General features: G+C 36.7%; 1 protein-coding gene across 4 annotated transcripts in view; it reads left to right on the forward strand.

Moving 5' to 3' along the window:
* The window catches only part of LOC141424111 (protein Largen-like), a 189534-nt gene that overhangs the window by 103375 nt on the left and 68449 nt on the right, over positions 1 to 17710 (forward strand). For 2 of the 4 annotated variants that reach the window (XM_074076555.1, XM_074076554.1), the window contains one exon: positions 2637 to 2735. The exons of the other annotated variants lie outside the window; for them this stretch is intronic. The gene's annotated coding sequence lies outside the window, so the exon portion shown is untranslated. The remainder of the gene's footprint in view (positions 1 to 2636; positions 2736 to 17710) is intronic. 4 annotated transcript variants of the gene reach the window in all.

Raw genomic sequence — 17710 nt, forward strand, 5'->3', positions numbered from 1 at the left:
CCTAACTCCATTCTTCTTTTTCATCCATCCATGGATATAGACAAATTGATGAATTGGTATTTAGTATAATACATTTTAACATGTTTTCCACATATTATAAATCCATACATAATATGCATAATTGTTTTGAATTTTTCTGTTTGTATCATGCAAAATGATTTTTCATATAACAGTGTTCTTTCTAGAACTTTTGATTATATAATTCATGTATTATTACTGGGAAGTATTTATAGGATACAAAGTGCATTCCTTTGTATACATATACTGTGATTTATTTTTATACACATCTGTTGATTCACTATTATGTTTTCCAAGTTTTGCTATTGAATATTTCAATGTAAATAATAAATATTCTAATAGTTATTTCCCTGATTACGAATTTCTACTGACCAGTAAATTTTGCTTATATACTTAACATTTTTCTTCTGGAAAGAAGAAAATTCCTATTGTTTTATAGAACATTTTATTATATTTGAGTACTCTTACTTTGTAAAATGCATGCTTTGAAAAGACCTATCTTTTTGACTGTCTTGAGCATTGCTCATAATATATCTTGCCATTTGTATTATAGTTTATCACCTTTATGCTTTGGGCTTTCTGAGCCTTGTTAGACATTCTATTTTCCAAGACAATAAAACTATATTTTTCTATGTTTTCTTCTAAAATTGTTAATGTTTTGCCTTTCAATTTTTAAGAAATCTGCATATCTCAATATGTAATAGTTTTCTCTGTTTTTTTCTATGTTAAAGTCCTGACATTCACATTTAAAATTTTAATTAATAAAGATTTATTTATGGATGTTTTAGCCAGTGGTGATAAGCTATTCTAATTTTCATACTTACAGTACATATTAAGCTCCATGAATTCTTACCCTTTTCTGAGACTCCATAATTGTGAGTGTATTTCCAGCTTTCCATTTTCTTGCTTTTCTATGTAATGTTGTCATAGATAGGGAACAATGTATTTTATGCATTCCCATAACTACTAATATTTTGATATTGGGAAGATTACTCCCTCAAGCCCATTGTTCTCATCCTTTACTTTCTCTTTCCAAATCTTTTACAAAATATTCTTGACTAGTTTTGTCCTCTTGCCTTTCCATTTGAAATTTAAAATCGGTTCATCAATTTTTATGAAAAGTTCAATTTTGAATTTTTTAGGTAAAGAAAACTTTAGGGTGAATTGCTGTTTCTATAGTCTTCCCTGTTATGAACATTGATTGTGTCTCTGTGAATTCAGATATACAGTCATCTTGATTGCCTTCCAATGAGGTTTCATAATTTCCATAAAGATCTTTCTCATCATTTAAAAATGTTTTTGCTAATTTATCTGTATATTACCTTAATAAATTTCTCTTCATAGTCTGACAAATTTTTTCACATATTATTTCTAACTTAATATGTGCAATCAGTGTGCAATAGTAAAATCATGGTAATAAGTGTTCCTATATCTTCAAACACTAGTTATTTTTATGGACTGGGAATTTCATACTTTTCTAATCATTTTGAAATATTTCATGGATTGTTTTGAGCTACAGTTACACTATCATGCTGAGGAGGAACCAGAACTGATTCCTGTTCTCCAGCTGTGCTTTAAGGCACCTTCCTGAACTTCTTTCCAAAGCAGTCTATACATTTAGTGCAATTCCCACTGAAATACTGACGACTTTCTTCAGAGAAATTGACAAAACAATGCTAAATTTCTTATAGAGCCTTTGCTGACATTTGGAATTACCAAATGGAAGGGCATACATCTCAGGAATGTTTATATATTCTGCAATAAATTACTCCTTTTGTAATTATTTAGCAACTCTCTTTACTTAAATTTTTCCCCTTAAATCACAGTACTTTGGTATTTGCACAGGCATACCCAGCTTACTTTTGGTTAGAATTTTTCTTTTTCATTTTTTTTAAATCTTTTGATAGGTAGGTACTCTACCATTTAAACCATACCCCCAGCCATTTTGCTTTAGTTATTTTTAAGATGGGGGCCAGCCTTAGATCAAGATCCTTCTACCTATGCCTCCTTAGTAGCTGAGCACAGTTTATTGGCTGAAATGGTGAAAGCAGAATCTCCTTGTGAGGTTGGACTCTGCTGTGCTGGCTAGGTCACAGCTTTTTTAGCTCAGTGGCAGAGGGTTCCAGATTCATGCCAAATTCTTTGTCTCATGAATGTGAAGAATGTAGTCCATACACAACAGAGGGTAAGGGTAGAGGCAAGAAGTTTATTAGGAGATAAACACATTGCTAGGTCTAGGGTTTTTGTCCATTTACTCCAGAGATTATTCAGTCTCTATACTAATGAGGTATCCAGAAAGCAGCATTCTGGTATTTACTCCAGAGATTATTCAGTCTCTATACTAATGAGGTATCCAGAAAGCAGCATTCTGGTTGGCTGTTCCTGCATTGTTCTGATTGGTTGTGCCATTCAAACCCTGGAGGTTTGAAGTTCCAACTAGTCCCCTTAGTGTCCTCATTCTGGTCCATCCTTCTTTTCCTTCTTTCTACCTTCAAGGTCATAGGGAAGTCATACTGGAGTTTTCCAGGGGCCCTTCTGTCCTAGCCATACTGTCTAATTGTCAGCTAACCCCCCAGTCAACATACTCTATGGGGTCTCACTAACCTTTTCTTTACCAGGGCTGGCCTCAAACCTCCATCCTCCCAATCTCTACTTCCCAAGTAGCTGGGATTACAGATGTGGCCACAATACTCATTCTTCCCTGTTCATCTTTTAAGGTTTGTTTACTTTTAATCTTTCTATTTTCTTATATTTTAGTTGCAACATTCAAAAATCAAGTTATAACTTTTAAAAAAATTCAGTAATTCAGGTTTTAAAGAAGTGAACTTGACGTATCTCCACTTGTTGTTATTCTGATGTTTTTCTCTGATTATTTTTTCTTTATTTCTTGCCTTCTGGTGGATGTGCCACTGAATAAGGGAAATGGAGGTGCCCTAAGATTCGCAGTTTCCACACAAAATTACAGGAACATGAGATCCACCTGTGAAAAGCATTTCAGGGTGTCTCACAATGCAGAGTCTCACAAGGTAGAATGTTTAGCAAAGATTTATTTTACTATGACAAAATAAAGTAGGTAGAATGGGGATGGGCATTTCCTGCTCCCAACACAGAAAATGGAAGTAAATTCTCAAAAGTGTAGTTCTTATGTGAGGTCTTTATCCTTTGCCTAGTGGTTCTTAATCATTATTTCACTGATGGAAGGGTGTTACTATCCTAAAACATGAAGATGGGATGTAGGCAAATTCCTTTTGCCAGACATGCCATCCATTTTTTTTTTTTTTTTGTCTCTTTAACCACTTGTAAAAACTTTGCAGCTTCTTGATATCTCAAAGGAGAAGGCAGGTGCAGATAAGCCCAAAGGAGATGATGTAGAGGAGCTTGCTGCTATTTTGTTATGGTTGCTGTTTGTCAGTTTACTTCCTCATTCAAATTTCTGAGTCTGGAGCTTTTAATATTGATTAAAATTGACATAATTCCCCTTTATCCTCATCTGTCTATACTGCCTCAGTCAGGTGGGCTATTTTTATCTTAACAGAGGCTGTTAACTGATGAATGGATTACAAAAATGTGGTATTTATATACAATAGAGTTTTATTCAGCCATAAAGAAGAGTGAACATCCATTTGTATGTAAATGGATGGAACCGGAGAACATCATCTTAAGTGAAGTCACCTAGATTCAGAAAACCAAAGGCCATGTTTTCTCTCATATGTGGAATAGAAGCCCAAAACAAATATAAGCAATATTATATATACATAAAAATATATACAGAACATGCAGTCAAAAGTGGGACTGGCAGAGGAGACCAAAGAAGGAAGAAAATATGGAAAGGAAGAGAGCTGGTAACAAAGAAATACATCATGTCCTTGTGTTAGAAGTGAAAGGGACATGGAAGAAGCAGAGAAATGGCTTATAGGCCAGCACAAGGCTTATTGTTCTAGAAGGAGGCCTGCAGAGGGGGACACCAGCAAGAGAATGGTTGGAGCCCACAACTGCTTACAGACTTGTAGTAGATATAGGGAAGTGGTCTGGAGAGGAAACCCTGCTGGGTGGGAAATTTCTTCCAGAGTGCAGTCAACCATTGCAAGGGGAAGGTAGAGGAGATAAGTGGTAATTAGGTATATAAGTTAGTCAGCTATGGACCCCCTGCTGAGGTGGGGACTTGTCATTTCCTTGAGGCTAGATGTAATCTTTCCAGTGGGTGGGGGGTGTCATTAAGCTGCCTGCAAGGGTGGGGTTCCAATCCTAAGGTGGCTTCTTTTGTTCACCCTAACATCGTGTAGGAACAAAACACAAGGAAACACACCAAAAATTTAAACAATACAAGTTAGAGAGAAAAGGAAAAGGAAGTGTAGTGGAGGGGTTACATCAACTTAGGTACAAAGCATGTACAGGTATAATACCAAGGTAAAAATCCCACTGAACAATGAGCAGACACCTGAACAATGAAGGACAAAAATGAAAAACAGGTCACACTAAAGGGAGGGACACTAATGGGAGAGGGAGGGTAAAAGAAGGAAGCAAAGAAAGTGAATACAGTTGATGTACTTTCTATATAAGAATGAATATAGAATATTTAAACCTGTTGAAATCACCATAAGATGGAGACTAAAATACAAAGGAAAAAAATGGAGGGAATAAACCAATGAAGGGAGTAGTCCCAATTTGGGATATAATACATGAAAAGAAAGTGAAGAAGCTGGTAAGAGAGACATACTGAGAAAGAATCTGTGACCTCCAAAAGCAGCAGTTTTATATTAGGGAGAGGAGACCTGAGAGGGACACTCGGCTATCAGAATAACACTCTGAGAGGGGTGAGAGCATGCCTTTTCTACAGACTGGGGATTTTAAACATCCTGTGGCAGGAAAAGGGAAGTTGGAAGGGATGGGCATTAGGTAAGATTATTGGGAAGGAGGATGGGGGGTGGTACTGGACATTAGTGAGAAGGTCATTGGGGTTGGGCAGGTATACATTTTGTTTTCCCAACATTCCAGTATTTGCATTGTTTCAGTGTTTCTCAGTGTTCCAGCAGTCCAGGCTCTTAGATATATATGTACACACACATACATACATACATATAGATATATGTATATATACATATACATAAGTGGCACAGGGCTGCTGCCTGTCTTCTGGCTACTTCCTGCTGGCTAGGGGTGAATGGGGGGTGGAGGTTGTTGAGCCTGGAGAGTTTGTAGAGGCATGATGGTCTTGAACTGCTCCCCTGAGGTAGCCCAAGAAGTGGCAGTAATACTTTCCTGTGAAAATTTTTGGAGGATATTAATGACGCATGGTAGGAACATTACAGCCAGACAAAGATAAGAGGGACCACCAGCGGGATGAGCCATGGGTACAAGGTGGAAATTATTAGTAGATTGTGAGGATGTTAGCTGTTGTGCACTATCCCTGAGTTTTTTTATCCTGTCTCTAACCATGCCAGTCTTATTGGTGAAGAAACAACAGTCCTCTCCTAGGAAGAGGCATAGCTTGCCTTTTTCAGCCATGAGGAGATCTAATCACCTCCTGTTTTGAAGGCAAGGTCACAATGGAAAAAAACAAGGGGTCCCAGTAGAGGGAAGACACATTGTATCCATTTAGCCCAGGAAGACAACTGTTCCCAGCTGTCCCTTGTTCACTGTTGGAGATTGGCATTGAATTCCTGAAGTCTCTTAGTGGCATCATTAATGATCCTGGACTGGTTGACATAAAAGCAGCATTGACATAAAAACAGCATTCTGTGGACATGGTTTTGACTGGCAACCTGTATAAAGGAATATTGTTTTGGGGAAATAAATTGAGACATTCAGTTAAATACACTTGGGCCAATGGTTATCAGCATAAGAAAAACCAAAGGATCTTGTGGTACAGACATTGGGTGTAGGTTTAAGTAAACAAAAGAATTGGAGGCAGGGGACAAAGGTATGCATAGTAAATGGTTCCAACCACAGGTGTGGCCTGGTTGGTCATTACCTCAGTCTTTGTTTTGGGAGAGGTTCCAGAGTTGTTATCTGGAGTGTGTTCTGTAAAAACAGTTTAAATCTAAAACTAGAAACACCTTTATCAAGTAGAATACAGAGCAAGTAAAAGTTAGGATGCTCCCAGTTAAATAGACCACCTAAAGGAAAATAACTCCATGAGCATGGACTACTAAAAAGATAAGTTTGGAGCCAGCAAAAATAATGTATTTGTTTTACTTAAATGGAAGGCCTTGGCCAAAAATATGAATTTGCCTTCTATCAGAGATGCCTGCAAGGGCTTGAACGTCCCATAGCCCTGTGTAACATCACTTCTTTAAAACCTCTTGGCTTTAGTATCTTTTATGAGGACTGGCACAGGTGAGTCCATCTGGATTGTGACAGCTTTCTTCTCTTGTCTCCAAACTGTCACTCAGTGAAGAAATACCTTTTCCTGGATGTTCTTGGCATTGGAGAGGCAGCTTTGGGCAGGTCAGGTGGGAATCAGTGCCAAATAAGACCCATTTGGCCAAATTATAAGCAACAAAAGAGGTTTAGAAGAAGTAAGCTTACCTTTACCTAGCATCCAGTTTTAGTACTGTCTGGACTTTAGATGATATCCTGACAACTTAAAAATGCTGCAGAATGTCAACAGACAACAGTTAAAGGTTTCAAAAAATAAGCCAACAAAAGTAAGTATCTAGAAAGCCAACTTAATTGAAAACTAGGTTTTGGGTAGAGTCATTTTGGGGGTTTAATTGCAAATACTCCAAAGAAGGACCTAGACTGAGAATGAGAAGACTTCGAATATCCATGGTTAAACCCTGAAAAGTAGTTTGGGAACATTAACTAAATGTCAGAACATTTAGTTATTTCCATTGAAGACCATATATTTAGGAAAATAATTATTACTGACAGTATTAAAGCAACAGCACTAAATTCTCCTTGTTACAATTAGGAACACATGGACACAAGCTTACAAAAGTCTTGCATCACTGACTTTAGATCTGTTCAAGTTAGGGGGACAATGCCTGTGATCCCAAATAGCCTTATTTTCTAATGTACAAGCATATTTCATACATATACTGTAACACTTATTTGACTAAAACTAATATAGGCCAGGTTTTAAGTAGCAGGATTCCCCAAATGACAAGGATTTTCTGAATGTTGCTGATTACAAACAGCACACCTGCCAAAAGTTTTATTAACCATTTTATATGTCATAGGTTTAAATGTAATGCTTTTGGATAAAGAACTTTAGCTGGTCAGTTAAATGTAATGCTTTTGGATAAAAGAGCTTTAGCTCATAATTTTACATAAACTAACACTTCTAACTTAAAATGTTTATACAATATTTAGATGAAGTCTAGACACAGAACACAGTTATTAGGTGGTCATTTAAGAGACCTTTGCATGAGCAAATATGTAAATGATTTAGTGATACTTAAAGCTGGACAAGATCAACAGAAAACACAAGTAATTACTTTGATAAAATCTTTCCCTATAACTGATGCAACTCAGAGCAGAGCAATATTAAGATAGCCTTAATATTTTATGGTCATAGAGAATTAGATCTTAGTTTGATGTGCCCCTAGGAAATCTTTTAGGCAACTGTTAGATTATAGTCAAGTTTATTACACACCAAAGCTTTTATTATACACTTTTAAGACTTACTCAGAACTTTCATATAACATTCTGAACCCTTTGATAGTTTCTCCTTACCTCTCCTCTCCATATTTGGAACAATCTTTAGGACAAACCCTTCTTTACAAAATCCTTTCTCATCCAAAAGCATTCCTTTTTCCCTTTCATTTTTCCCCCAAAACACACTCAGTACCTAGCTACATCCTTTCTACTTGTTCACTTTGTAGCTTGTATTTTAAAATAACTTTTATAAGAATTTCAAATTTAAATAAAATTGTTTTTCCAATTAGCCTTGTATTTTTAACATAGAGACCCACATAGAAGGAAAATTTCAAACTGTTTTTATACAATAAGTAACTTATAAAGACACCATTTGTTAATAGATCTAATTATAAAAGAATTGAATGTAATTTACTTATGATGAAATGAAACAGATTGAGGTTACTGTCCATATAATAATGCCTATAACTGATTGACATAACATTTGGAAAACTGATTTTTCTTAAAAGTAGCATCAGAAAATGTGGGGAGACAAGAGAACAGAAGACTTCCATTTCTTTACATTAACTCTATAATAATAACCATCCTAAAGATGTTTAAACACATCCATATGTAAAAAAGTTTTAAATTAGGCATTCCATAAATGTCAATTTAAGCATACATACATTCAAGAGCTCAAGAACATGTAAAAATTAATTGGCCCCAAGTACATTGATTTTTTTTTTTTAATTTTTAGGAACAGATTGAGATGTGTCCCATTCTCTTCTTTTAGGACTCATTTTGGGCAGCTTAATAGCTGAGGCAAGAATCAATTTTAGGAAAGTGTTTTGAGTCAGTCTCAGTCTCCAATAAGATTTTTGTCTCTAATAAGTTAATCATACTATAGCCATACACAAAATTTACACAATGAAACACAAACAATTACATTAATTTTGAGTGCACTCAAATATATTGAAGGCTTTAGATTTACATCTAGAGGATGTTTTTAATAATTTTTAATAATAGTTTACCTTGAGCTACAGTAGCTTTATTATTACCCAAATTTTTAAAGTAAATTTAGGGACCCTACTCTTAGTGTAGTGTTGGCATCCTATATCCTTAGGACAAAGGATATGGGATGCACGACGCGATGTACAAGTCCATCGTCTTATTTTATACTAAAAATTTTGTTTTTAAATTAGAATTTATATGACAGGCTTGGAAAAGGACAGAGTGCAAGGTAAAAAGGATTACATCTCCATTGAAACTGGTGATAGTAAGCATGGAAAAGGTAGAATGAATTAGCCCCTCAAGAGTTCATTTTAGGTAAGGGCCCTAATGAAAAAAATCCAAATGCCTTATTGAATCTGTAGCAGAAATCTGCAATGCTGTCCTTTTGCCTTTTAGCTAACGCCATAACTTGGAAAACTGAAATTTTAACTTTAAATACCTGGAGCAATTTAGATAGAGAATTGAAGTTCTGTCATTGGTTTTTCCAGCCTATGCTCATATGAGGCTGAGGTCATGGCTCAGTCATCCCAACTGCATGGTGCCCTGGCCAGGAGAATAAACAAGCCAGCCCAGAGTTGCCACCTGCAGTAACCTAGATATGACATTATTCCCCGCCTGGTCTTGACATGTTTTCAATGGGAAAACTGCCCACCTCAAAAGCAAGACTTAAAGGAGAAAACTATTAGTAGATTGTTTAGGCAGACTTAAAGGCTTAGTTTTTAGGTGGAAGACCAAGAGGTAAGGACAGAAAAGTACCTCCAATGATTGGCCACATGTCATTTAGATTTCCAGTTGATTTTATATGTGTAAGTGCTGAGACCATGTGAGTCACTCAAGGTGTCAAAAGAACTGACAATGTGACTTAAGCAGGACTTTTCTTTCTCTTTTTCCCTGTCCATTTCTGTCTGTGTTGTCCTCACCTGGATGACCAGTCCAGGAGAGGAGACAGGCTGGACATGGAGTAGAAGGAGTAAAAGTAACCTCCATTATGGCTGAGACATTTAGAGAGAAGAGTTTTAAAGTTGCATATTATTTATATCTTGTGAAATGAGAAAAATGGAAATGATGACATAGAGCTGGGTTAAAGTAAGAGGAGGGAGTTTTTAATGGTGATGTAACTGGATGGTAAGGGGTTGGGTGGAAATCCTGTGATGGAAGATGGTCTCTGGTGGAGCTGTCAAAGAAAGGAAAGTATGGGAGAGTGGTGAAAAAAGGAGAGAGACTGCAGGGATGAGGAAGGAAGACTCCAACCTCCATTCAGGGCCCAAGACTGAACCTGGGAAGAGCTGCTGCTGTCTACCACTTTTCAGGTTGTTAGTAACAGCAGAGAACTGAAGTCAAACCTACACACCCCAGGAGTTTAATATGAGGTAGAAAAAGCTTGGAGATAGCCTCTTGCCATTTGCTGTTTCTCATGATAAAGTTGTTAAGCTCTTGGAGGACAATGGGATTAAAAGTTTTAAATTTGGGCTATTTAGAGGAATTATCTAATTTGTACTGATGTCAAATTTTCATGGAAAAACAGATGAAGTTTTTTGGTTTTAGATCGCCGCTTAGGCCCAGTTTGGTAACATTGTATAAAAGGCACCCAGGGGTGAGTCAGAGGAAACCTTTGGGTGGGTATCACCCATGACCAAGGTTGGAAGTTCTCCCCTGGGTGTCCCCCAGAGAAAACTGGCAAAACCAGAGAAACAAACCTGGGGCCATAGGTAGTGTCTAACCTACATAGCCAGGGGCCAGACTCACCAGGGCCAAATGTCTGGAAGGTGAGAGGGAGAAATAGAAACATGACAGGTGAGAATGGTCAGAGTCCAACACACCAAGGCCAGGTCTTACCCAGCCCCATAGAAATCCAGTGTGGAGTATATGGAGAGGTATCAGCCAAGTGCCTTGCAGGAGGTCAAAGAGGAATGGGAAGTTAGGCGCATATGAATGACCAAAATGTCAGGCCCCAGAGTAGTGTGGCTATTAGGTAGAAGAAGCCAACTAACAATATTTTTTGGGCTCGAGTCCAATCAGAAGGAGCAGTTGCCCCTAATCCTATGGCTAAAACTATTGTATGATGGGGAGGCTCAGCAGAAAATATAGTAGTGTTAGAGTTATATAGAGGATAGTGAGGTGGGAAAGGAGAGAGAGAGAGAGGTTCAGAAACAGGTTGGGTGGTCTTGGGGATAGAGGTGGGCACCAGCTATGTCCCTCGTGGGAACTTAGGCACCTATTGGCCTTAGTGTGTCTGTATCAAGCCTGGAGTGGAGACCCCATGGGTGTGCACCATTGACCATACCAGGATCAACAAGGAACTGGGGTAACTCAAAAAAGTCATCCTCCCCCCTACCCCACTAGAAACCCTCTCCCAGGTTTTGGCACAAATACAAATGAAAGGATAGTGAAGAAGCTGATAAGAAAGACAAACTGAGAAATCTGCAACCTTCATAAGCAGCATGTCTTTATTAGGGAGAGGAGACCTGAGAGGGACCCTTGGCCATCAGAGTAACACTCTGAGAGGTCAAGAGCATGCCTTTCTTACAGGCTGGGGATTTTAAATATTCTGTGCTAGGGAAAGGGAGGTTGGAAGGGATGGGCATTAGGTAAGATGGTTGGGAAGGAGGATTGGAGGAAGTGCTGGACATTAGTGGGGAGGTCATTGGGGTTGGGCAGGTATGCGTGTTGTTTTCTTGAAAATACATATACATATGGATATGTCATAATGAAATTGTGTGTGTAGCTGTCTTAAACAAACAGAAATGTATTTTTTTCAAAAACAAAGAATAGGTCCTGTCTGAAGGTTGGTACCAGGAGGAGGATATAGGGAAAGGGTAAAGAAAGGTGACTGTGTAGAAATATTATGTACTCATGTATGAAAATGGAAAAATTAGGTCTGTTGGAATTATTGTAAGGAGGGGAAGAAGGATAAAGGAGAGTGATGGAGGGGGAGAATTTGACTAAGATATATTGTAAGCACTTTTGTAAATGTCACAGTGTACCTTCATACAACAATATGATAATTACAAAAAAATACAGGCTGTTAAGTGTTGATAAGTTAAGTTACTATGTTTTTTTTTTTCCTCAGATTCTTGAAGAGTCTCGTATTTTAGGTCCCATTTTTGTATCCCCATCACTCCTGGCTAACTACTACCAAACAGATGCTTTCCACATTACAGGGAAAAAATGTTTTTAATACATTATATCCCACATCCAATGATATAATGTGAACTGTGACAACTACTTTAATCTTTTCAGCACTGAATTGAAGAAAATTAAATAAAGTTCTTATATATTCCATTTTGGAGATGAATAATTAGTGTCTTTGAGATATTTAGTAATAAAAAGGAAATTTAGTAGAGATTTGGAAGTGCAGAGGGAGTTAGGTTCCAGGGCAGGATGCAGCAGTAGGGACCCTGGCTGGGTGCTTCCTTAGTCTGTACCATCTTCCCCATCAGTCTTGCTTTTGAACTACTTTTTAAAGGTTTGCTTCACAAAGAGGGAGATTTCCCCTCTTCCAGGTGTATTAGCAAAGATGTTTTACTACTTTCTTCAGGTTTGAGTTATTTTGTTTCCTTTAATTTGTTTTGTTTCCCTGGAGTTTATTATCTGTCCATGTGTGTTACATATTCTGCTACATTCACTTTACATAAAACAGAAGTGGTTTGGATTTGACAAGTCCAGAGCCGTTCTTAACTTCCCTAATGTCTTGTGATTCTTCCTTTCTATTTCCTGGAAACATGTCCACTGTTTTGTTTTGAACTTAAGTTGAAAAGGAAAACCCAAAGACTTGTGGTCTTTCTACAAGTAGCCCAAAAATAGAATAAAATTTAGTCTTACTGCATAATCACATTATTTTTCTTACTCTTGGCCCCACCAAATAATCTTATGTTTGTGGTATTGTTATTATGTAAAACCGGTTTCCTGGACCAGGTGTCAGGCCTACTCTTATACTTCTGATGGTATCTATGTAGGAATGTTGAAACTATCACTGGTATTCAGAATTTATGATAATTAAATTAATACTCAAGGAGGTAATAGTAAAGAAGAGTTGACACAAAACTATCCTACTAATGCAAAAACAAAGAAAAGCAAAAGTATAGACTACATATTTTTTTGTAAGAGGTGCATAAACTGCTTTTGCTGAAAAGTACTGACTCCTTACTTGGGCCCATGTATTAACTAAAAACAGCAGAAAAGCTTATCATCTTTATCTCCCTTTTGTACCTGCTGTCCTTTGCTCTGTCTTGCAGCCATCTAAGAATCAAGGAAGGACAGGAATGATAGACAACATCTTTGTGACAAGGACTGAAACTTCCCCTAAGGAACAGAGGGCCCTTACAGAACAGATCACCCCTCCATATGAGGACAATTACCTATAACAAGTTCTAAAACTTAGGTTTTAGAAACCAGATTGCTCCCTACAAGTGATGACAGAAATAACTTCTCTGAAACTCTTGAAGAACAAAGACTGAGATAATGGTCAACCAGGCCACACCTGAACTGAGACTGTTTAGCTATGCATACCTTTTGCCCCTTGCCCTAATTGTCTATTTAAAGTGAAAGTTTATGTCTGTACCCTGAAGATAGCTAAAGCTGAGCTGAGTGCTTGATTTACCTCTTTCCTCTGCATGTCCCAGGCCATGTAATAAGTCTCCATCTATGCTCTTCACCATGTCTCATTATTTGGTATATAGGGATGAGTGACCAGACCTAATGTGGGTCTTGGGTCCAAAACTGCAGTGTCATTTTCAAAGTGTCCCAAATTTTGCAAGCACTTTAAGTAGCTCAAAATAAAAATGGCTAGAGTACTAATCACTAATAAGTGATTGAATACTCAGAATAAAATAGTTCAAATCTATTAATTATAGAAGTATTTCTATTAGAGTAGATTTTACATTATAATTTTGCACTTATAAAATGCATTTTGTTAAAATGTGTATCGTAAGAATTACTGGCCATCTCTCAATCCCTGAAGAGTATTCTTCTCTATTTTCTTCATGCCAATAATGTAGGGTCTGTTTTCATGCTTGACTCATAGAAAATAAACTAGGATCATTCCAAGAGAGGTGACTATTCATCCAAGAGATAATATTTTCTCAAAAAAATAAAAAGAGATATTTTAGTTTTTCCCAGTAACTTTTTGAGGGCTATTTCACATATTCTGTAATTTTTTATATGTTTGTACAATTCAGTGGCTGAGGTATATTGAATGATTTTAAAATTTTTTTGGTTAAGTATATAAAAATAAAATCTGCCATTTTTTTCATTTTAAAGTTCACAATTCAGTGTCATTAATTATGTTCGCAATGTTGTATAACCTTTACCATTATTTTCAAACAAAAATTGTAATCATTAAGAAAGAATTCCTCATTCCTCTCCCTCCTCTTCCCTCATAACCTCTAATCTACTACCTTTTCTTAACAAAAAAAAAAAAAAAAGAGAGAGAGGGTTAGTCTTCATTAAGTTGCTTCACTTTTCAAATTATTTCAGCTCATTTACCAGATTATTTTAAAAACAGATACAATAATCTTAGAAGACTCAATCAGCCAAAATTTTAAACAATGAAAAGTTTCAATAATAAAAAAAAAATTCTGGAGATGTGGCTCATGTGGTAGAACACCTGCATTATGTGCACAAAAGCCCTGAGTTTAAACCTCAGTCCCACCAATAAATAAAAAAAAAATAAATAATATAAGCATAAAGTAAGGCTCAAAATAATTCATGCCATTATTTCCTCTTTGTCAAAGTTAAATATGAATTATAAATTTTAGAAATGTTTTTCTGAGAATAAGATATGTATGAGTGATAGGTTTGTATATCCTTCATTACCCATGCAATTAAAAGACTGAGAAGTAACATAAAAACAAAAACATTAATTTTATTATTGTAATTAAGCATGAATTTTTAACCAATGATAATTTGTGTGTGTTTAACTACTAATTTTCTGAATAATTACAGAATGCACAATTAAAACTGGCATCAGTACTTTACAAACGAGAAATATTAGGTTTTGTGGTCAATTTTGTCATTGCCTTTTTGGTTGTACTTAAGTTGAAATTAGTTTAAACTTGATAGCTTATAAATTTTTTCTGCTTTTCTTCCTTCTTTAAATCTTTCAATATTTTATTCTGCTCCATGGAAAGAAATATTTTTTCAATGAGTCTTTCAGTATATTGATTCCTAGATAAATCAATATGTCTCTAATAGAGACATAGTTTCAAATGTTTCAATATGTCTCTTAATAGAGACATAGTTTTTTTTTTCTATAACCAGAATGTGACCCTGCTCAGGTGTCACATTTTACCAGTGTATGTCATTGATCATAGGGAAGACAAGATAACGTGACAAGTTCAATATAAACTTCCCAGGATTCCTGAGAAATTTGTTCAACATTCTGTTTTCATACTGTAGCTGTTTTTGCTGTTTTGTTGAAAAGATAATCAAATGCTCAGGGTGGAGTTATTAAAACAGATTGTGGATACTGACTAATTCTGCACAAGCCAAATATGTAAATACACGTTTCTCAAGAACCTAGGTTGGTACCTTCCCCTCTAACAAATTCAGATGTCCTGTTGTTTCCTGATAGGAAATGCCAAGCATAAAGTTTGGATGTTTTCCCTCCATAATGAGCAAAATCCTCTGGATAATTGGAATGCAATTTAATGATTTACTTCAAATGTTTACCAGATAATTTTCAAATCTTTTCCTCTTCAGTTTTAGCTTTATCTGAGATTATCCAAAATATGTGAGAGGAATGAAGGAAGGAATTGTTCAGCTTGTAGTTGGCAAGAAAGTTTTCTTGCTCAATTAGATCACAAGTTATAGCTGGAATAGTTTGGTAATAGTTTTTCCCCTATACAAAGCCAGACAATCCCAGTCAAGCATCAGAACAAAGTTTACACTGTCAGAATTGAAATAGGGGGTTGGTAATCACGAAGCAGGGGACTGTGGCAGTGCATTAAGAACTTGGCTCTTGGGCTTTGTTGTGAAGGGGAGCTTATGGGCACCAGCTCTTGCAGCTTGGCCTGCTGCTGTATTACATGGAGAATACACAATGCCAGATTAATGTCCAGGCTTACATGCCAAGTTCACAATTCTCCATTCAAAGTTTTTTGAAAACTTCTCAATAAAGATTCGACATGTGTAGCTATTGGAGTGCGCTTCCAACTTAATAAGAGATACAACAGCAACATTCGTAAGCACATTCATGCTTTAAAAGTGTTAAATCCAACTGAGGCTGGTGGAGTGGCTCAAGTGGTAGAGGACTTGTCTAGCAAGCACAAGGTCCTGAGTTCAAACTCTAGTACTACCAAAGAAAAAAAAAGTATTAAATCCTTTCAGGTAATAGCTTATATGAAAATAGTACTTTTTTTTTTAACTTTCAGAGACAGAGAAGAGAGGAATAGGGAAGTGAATCCTTTGCCTGGGATTGCAGAACTAGTGAGTCTGACTCTAGAAACCATACTGTACCACTATTTCCCACTGTCTTGTTTTGAAGAATGAGAGAAATGTTAGTATTCAAGAGGAAAACCTATATTCTCTTTCTTAGGTCCCCATGGCTTTATTTTTGTTTTTTTAAATAAAGACTTTTTGGGGGAAGGGAGAAGAGAAGTATGTAAATTCCTTCAGAAATATTAATATAAAGAATGTAATACTTATCATTTCTTGCATTTCCACTCCAGCACAACTTTATGAATCTCTAATTTCTGTTCATGCTGTTAGGAACATTCAGTGTGGAATGTGAGACATGATTAGAAAATCTGATCATTCTTCTTGTTGACTCTTGGTTTTGTTAAATGTTTCAAGTGTAGAATCAATGGCGAGTATAATAATTAAATACTACCCATATAATGCTATCATTAGGTTATTATCTCTTATTAGGACCTTAGATACAAAGTTTATAATTAATTATTAATAGGAATGGTTTCTATAATCTATGTGTGCGTAATAAGCGTATGGGCAGAAATTCGTGCACTTTCTTACTCCCATATTCTTCACAATTATATGGGCTCTTAGGACACAGTTTTCTTTGAATATTTGCTGAATATATTCATGGATAAATGATGAAGTTTAAAGTATTGAGTTTATTCAAATGTAAAATTTGGCTTTTCTCTAGTAAACATCCAAGGTTATTATTGATAAAGAAAATCAAGGAAGCAGTAATAAGCTGGGAAATTGTGCCTTTCTCAGTTTCCAGCCATGCTGGGTCTATGGAACTCCTCCATGTCTGCCTAAGTACTGACCCCGCACAGTACTCGGTATGGAGTCAATGAAAGAATGAGTGAATGACTGAGCAAAATGAATACTTTAAGCTCTTTCATTTTGTTCAGACGTAATTTTAACCATTCTCAAGTCCAAGAGTGTTTGGAAAGCAAGTGTGTTACCTAAGGTAAGGCAGGAATGAGAGGCTGCATGCTCTAAGCAGTCTAGAATATCTGGGTTGAGTGCAACCTCACAGGCCATGATCTCCAACTCCCTTTCCAACTTAGAAAATCTTTAGCATGTCACCAAAAAAGAGATCACTTAACCTCTGCTTTAACACTTTGTCATTTAGATTTAATGTAGTCTTTGGTTCACGCAACCTCAGAAGATGATTCCCTGACATTGGCTCAACCCACTGGTAATCAGACAGTGTGAGCAGGTGTCCTTAGACAGGGCATCCATCAGGTATCTGAGGACAGCTCTCTCATTTCAAGAGGCTGCGCCACACCACCACACTGCATGGAGGTGTTTTTTTTTTTTTTTCATTTTTCTTTTATTATTCATATGTGCACACAAGGCTTGGTTTATTTCTCCCCCCTGCCCCCACCCCCTCCCTTACCACCCACTCCACCCCCTCCCGCTCCCCCCCTCAATACCCAGCAGAAACTATTTTGCCCTTATCTCTAATTTTGTTGTAGAGAGAGTATAAGCAATAATAGGAAGGAACAAGGGGTTTTGCTGGTTGAGATAAGGATAGCTATACAGGGCATTGACTCACATTGATTTCCTGTGCGTGGGTGTTACCTTCTAGGTTAATTCTTTTTAATCTAACCTTTTCTCTAGTTCCTGGTCCCCTTTTCCTATTGGCCTCAGTTGCTTTAAGGTATCTGCTTTAGTTTCTCTGCATTAAGGGCAA

This window comes from Castor canadensis, chromosome 6 (assembly GCF_047511655.1).
Source record: "Castor canadensis chromosome 6, mCasCan1.hap1v2, whole genome shotgun sequence".
In the NCBI taxonomy this organism is placed as follows: Eukaryota; Metazoa; Chordata; class Mammalia; order Rodentia; family Castoridae; genus Castor; species Castor canadensis.